Raw genomic sequence first — 6,000 nt, 5'->3', positions numbered from 1 at the left:
ACGCATGGGGAGGCGGCAGAGGGCGGCTGAACAAGCCTGGGTTTGACGTCTGAACCTTGCTGTGCCCCTGACCAGCTGGGGGCCGTGGGCAGTCCCCTTGGCTATTCGAACCCCAGGCCTCTCATTTGGGAAAAACATAATCTTTCTCAGAGGGGGGCGGTGTGGCTTTAGCTGAGGGGGGTGGGGACCCGAGTGGCCCACGGTAGGAGCTCAGAGGATGCCAGGGGCCCTCTGCAGGGCCCTTAAATACCTTGTCCCAGCAAACTCCCTAAAATATAAATTTCAGTAGATGACTCTTTTGGTCAAAATCTCGTGACTTTGAAAATAAAGTCAACATACAGCACAGGGAATATAGTCAATAGTCTTGTGATAACTGTTTGTGACCAGGGGCAGGAGGGTGCTGGAAATATCGGGGGGGGGACTCTGTAAAGTACATGATTTTCTAACCACTATGCTGTATACCTGAAGTTAACACAGGATAATATTGAATGTAAACTGTAATTTAAAAAAATAGAATTAAGTCAACTTTTTAATGCTTGGCACTGGGGCCCTGCCATCCAGGATCTGACCCCCGCCGGGCTCTTGCTCTGTGGCCCTCAGCGTCCCACCCAAGAGGGCGAGTCAGTCTCAGAGCCCCAGCCTCTCCGGCCTCCTCCCCGTCTGGGCCCCTGGGTTCACTGGCTCCTGTGCCCCCAGCAAGCAGCCCGGGTGAGCCCCCATCATCGGGGCTCTAAGCCGCAAGGAACTGAAGTGAATTCGGGCTGACGCAGGGAGTCCTTACTGAGGGGAGAGCGGGTCTCCCAGCGACTGCTGGGGAGCGAGGCTGGAAGTGACAGTGAACCTGAGCCAACGGTGGGCAGGGCGGGCCGGAGCTGCCCGGAGTCCAGTCCCGGGCTGGCTGCCCCGGGGGGGCCGCCGCTTCGTCCAGGGGCCCATCTCCCTGCCCTGCCGGGCTCTCCTGGGTCACAAGGTGGCTGGAGAGTCATGACAAGACCCAGAGGACGGTCAGGGTCAGGGTCAGGGTCAGCATCAGGGTCAGGGTCAGGGTCAGTGTCAGCATCAGGGTCAGGGTCAGGGTCAGGGTCAGCATCAGGGTCAGGGTCAGGGTCAGGGTCAGTGTCAGCATCAGGGTCAGGGTCAGGGTCAGGGTCAGGGTCAGCGTCAGGGTCAGCGTCAGCGTCAGGGTCAGAGTCAGGGTCAGCCATTCTTGGGGTTTCCCAGCCTCCCCCGGGCAGTCCTCCCTTCACCCTCATCGACCAGCCGGGCACTGCGCGGAGGCACCAGCCCGTCATTGGCGGGGGTGTGGACCAGCGGCGGCCGGTCTAGGGCAGGTGGCGTGCGGCCCGGTGCCCCGCTTTGGAGCCGGGCTCGCAGCCCCCGAAGGCGGCAGGTCAGGGCGAACGTGCGGAGCGAGCGAGCGGGGCTGATCTCGGCTCAGACAGGTGGCGGCAGGCGGCCAAGTTCGGCAAACGAGTGGGAAAAAGCCACACGAAAGTACATTCGGCCACCAGAGAGAGAGACATCCTGCTGTTTGCGACACCGTGGGCGACCTGGAGGCCATCGTGCTGAGTGAGATAAGCCGGACCCAGAAAGACAAATGCTGCAGGACATCACTTCCGTGTGGGACCCTCGGGAGAGTCAGACTCACAGACACGGATGGAAAGAGGGCAGGGGCTGGGGGCGGGAAGCGGGGGGAGCCTGGCAACGGGCGCAACCTCGCGGCTGTGAGACGAGTAAGGCCTGAGGCTCTAACGGGAACACGCGGACTGTCCTCGATGACACTGTATCACCGAAAACCCCTGGGAGACAGGAAATGTTCTCACCAAAAGTAATAAATAATCATAATATGAGTATGTGAGCTGATGACGGTGTTAATTACCTAGATGGGTGGACTCCTTTCAGAATGTACACATACAGCAAGTCACTACGATGTGCTCTGTAAATACTTCACAGTTTTGTCAATTATACTTCAATAAAGCTGGGGGAAAAAATCCCAGTATCAGTGAGGTTTCTGGGAGGAAGGCTGGTGTGGGAACCCGGGGGAGAGATCGGGAGCCCGGCCTTGAGGGCAGAGCTGAGTGTGCCCACCTGCCTGTCTTGGTCGGGGCCCCCGCACCCGCCTTGATGCGCTGGGCTCCCGAGAGAAAGCCGCTTGGATGCCGCAGGGGCTGGGGGACCGTGGGGGCCGGCCAGGCGCTGAGTGACCGGCTCTGGGAGACAGGCTGCAGTTAATCTGAGTCCACACAGGGCCTGACTTGAAATTCAAATTCTGACGAAACAGAAAATTTACATGAATTTCATAATTTGTTATTCTCGCAGACCCAGCTGTGTGCCAGGCAGGGCGGGGTGCCGCAGGCCTCGCGGTGGGGGAGGCTCCCTGTCGCCCTGCCCCGCTGTGACCCTCGCTGTCGGGACCTGCAGGTTAAACAGCAAAATAGAACCGCGAGTGTCTGGGCCAGCCCCTCCCACCCCCAGTGAAGGCAAAAGGGGACTTCCGAACGTGGGTGTCCCAAGTCGCACCATAGTGTCTCCTGCATTTCAGAGCAGCCCTAAGGCCTGGCCTTTGAACCCAGCAAGTGGCCCTGGGAAGAAGCGGGAAGTGGGCACCGGCCAGCTTGGCAGCGGAGGCTCTCGGGCCCCCCCATCTCGGGGTTGGCAAGTCTGTGCCTTGGCTGAAGAAACCCAAGTTTTGCCCAGCCCTGCTCGCCAGTGCTGCTCCTTACAGCCATGGGACAGGGTCTCCCCTCAGCCACATCCTCTATCTCTTCCCCTCCAAGAACCAGGCCAAGAACCAGGCCACTCCCTCACTCAGTAACCTTCAGTGGCTCCCTAGTGCCCGAGAGACATTAAGGCCTGGGCTTGAGATGCCAAATCCTGGCTCAGTGAATGTATTAGCTGAGTGGCCTTGGCCCCTCTGAGCCTCAGTTTCCTCATCTGTACGTGGGGATAAAAACACCCACCCCACAGCCCACAGGGATGTTTGAGGGTCCGGTGAGCGAGTGTATGTGTGAGGCATGACCCGGGGCCGTCCACCTCTCCTGCCTCCTCACACCCTGGGCAGGGCCGAGGACCTCAAGCCCCCGCGCCCGGCCCGGCCGTCCTTCCGCCCGGAACTGGGGCCCCTGCTCTTGGTCTGCTCTGCCTCACGCGTCCTTCATGACTCCTTCACGCAGCTGCTCAGGGTTCTTTCTCCCAGGAAGCGTCCAGCCCTTGGACCAGCCGCCCAGCGACCTGTGCGGCCTGTTTCCCAGGCCGCGGGCTCCTAAGCACAGAGCCTGGCCCCGGGCTGGACTCGGGGGACATTTGGAGCTGGGCTGGAGGCCCCTCCGCTCCTTGGTGAATCTCTCTGCTTGTCCGCTCCAGCCTGGCTGGGCCCCGCGCCCCCATCTTCAGGGGCACCCACTGAGGGCGGGGTGTTTCTGAGCCTCCGGCAGCCCACGGGCCCAGTCCCCCCCCGAGCGGGGGGATTTTGGGGGAACCGTGGGTGCGCCTCCTCCCAGCGCCTTCGCCTTCGTCCTGGGCCCGGCGGCAGAGGGTCCAGCCGCCGCTCTAACAGGCTGAGGGGGCTCCGTGGTTTGAGCCACAGCCTTTCTTCAGTCACAGGACATGCCCGCCTGCGAGCGTTTTTATTACTGTTATGAAGTTGGTCAGGTGCACGTGAAGGGGGCATCTGTCAGGTTCTGTGGGCTCCGCGAAGCAGGGTGTGTTCCCCACCGTGTGCCCAGTGCCCACCCGGTGCCAGGCACACGGTGCTCATTAAGCAGGAATGAAGGAATCAGTGGTCATGTCCCAGAAATTGACCCTGTAACCCTTTGGTGCATTGAGAGCGCTCCAACCCACGAGCCACCCGCTGGGGCCCAGAAGCCGCCCTTGCAGAGACTAAGCTGCCCAGTGGGGGTCAGGACCCAGCCAGGTGCCCGCACCAGTATCTAGGCCCGAGGAAGGCACGCAGCTGGCACCTGGCTGCTCCTGAGCTGAAGAGCCTGGACCTTGGCACGTGGGCACAAAGCCACCTCCCCTCTGGCACAGGCCCCTCCTCGTCGCCATGTCCCCAAAGGCAGGACCCGGACCTGGTCTCAGGTGCTGTGAGGGTGCCCGGCAGGGCTGCTGGCGGTGCCGCTGGATGATGGATGGAGGCCACCCGCCCCCTCCTCTCCCTCGGCACCTCCTCTGGCCCTGGTGCTCTATTGACAGCCAGCCTGCGGGGCTCTGGAAGCCCCTCTGGACCCGGCTCCATTTGTCCGCCTCTGTGGGGCCGATGGCAGCCTCATCACGCTCCCGTCCCCCGGCCTCCCCTGTGGCTCCGTCACCTCCCCCGTCCTTTCCAGCCTCTCTCAGGGGGCGGGGAGCGGGAGGAAAGCTATTTCTGCTAGTCTGGGAATAACAGTGGCTTCTTGAGGGCTCACGGTCTCCACAGCATGGTTCATGCCCCAGCAGTTCTGCAGAGCGGCCACGGGCACGGCCACGCCCATCACGCTGCAGACACAGAGAGGCTGAGGAGGCTGCCTGAGGTCACACAGCGAGCGGGGAGCTGGGAGTGGGCTGGGATTTGAACCCAGGCAGCCTGGCTCCGCAGTCCCTGCTCCAAGCCCTGCGTCGCGGCTCGGCAATGACGTCATTACCAGAGAGAGGCTGCGGGGGTGCCCAGAGGGCACCGTGTGTGTGAGACCCTGGGCACGGGGAACACAGAGATGAAAACTGTCAAAACACTCTATTCGTATCCATCAGTGAATCTAAAGTAAAACACCGGTAAGTGAGGTGCTTCTACTAGTCCTGTTTCACAAATGAGGAGATGGGCTCAGGGGCGTGGAGTGTCTTGCTTAATGTCACACAGCAAGTAAGAGAGGAAGCTGTCTCCCGCCCTGGAGATGTTCCCGGTCGAGCTGGGGAGACAGAGGAGCCGGTTGTCACCTCGCAGTGCTGTGCGACCCTGAGGGAGCACGGAGGAGACCTACAGGCCTACGCGTGGGGGGCGGCCCTCCCAGCGCGCGAGAGAGGAGAGCTCGGTGCGAAGGCCTGAGGTGCCGGGTCTGCACCGGTCACCCGCTCACCTTGCAGACATGAGCTGCCTCTGCCCAGCCGGCCGCTGGGCGCACAGTGCGAACGGGCTCGGCCCTTGCCCTCTGGGGGCTCTTCTGGGACCAGAGCCGTGGGAAGGGCTGGCCCGGCTCCCGGTGACCTGGTGCTGAGGCCCAGGGAGCGCTGGGCATGGGGTCCTCCGTTCTCCCAGGGCCGCCTGCGCCCAGGTGGGGAGGGCGGGAAGCCAGGTACCCCTTCTCCTGGGAACATGAATGCTTTGGGGGTGCAGTCTGAGACTGAGGCCACGAGGCAGCCACGTCTGCGATGATCCACCCAGCACCTCCTCTGGGGCCCGGCTCCCCATCATCTCGTTTCCACTCGCCCCAGCCTCCACGGATTCCCCGCCCCCCATTACCTCGTTTGATAGGATTTAGACTTGCTGTTGAGGCCTTGTTTCCCCGAACCATTTATTTATTTATTTATTTATTTATTTATTTATTTATTTATTTATTTAAATATATCTTTATTGATTTCAGAGAGAAGAGAGCAGAGGGAGGGAGAGAGAGAGACAGAAACATCAATGATGAGAGAGTCATTGATCGGCTGCAGCCCACAACCCGGGCATGTGCCCTGACTGGGAATCAAACCCTGATCGCCTGGATCCTAGGTTGATGCTCAACCGCTGAGCCACACCCGGCCGGGCTCCCCGAACCATTTAGAAGTCACTCCTAAGTGCCCATGCGATGTCCACACTCGTCTCTCCTCCGATCATCTGCACACTCCTGGGGCTCCAGGCTCAAGGGCAAGGCCGGGCAGAACAGTTCACTTCGGGGAGAAAGCGTCTGTGGAGGGCTGGAGCGTGGGGGACTTCTGCCACCAAGTGCTGTGTGACCCTGGGCATAGAACCTAACTTCTCTCCACATCAGGGCTTCAGGTTGGTGAAACCCTTGGTTGTGGGAGGGCTGCTGGCCCCACTGTACA

Source organism: Miniopterus schreibersii (assembly GCF_964146895.1).
Source record: "Miniopterus schreibersii genome assembly, chromosome: 1".
In the NCBI taxonomy this organism is placed as follows: Eukaryota; Metazoa; Chordata; class Mammalia; order Chiroptera; family Miniopteridae; genus Miniopterus; species Miniopterus schreibersii.
Note: the sequence above shows the minus strand (reverse complement) of the source record.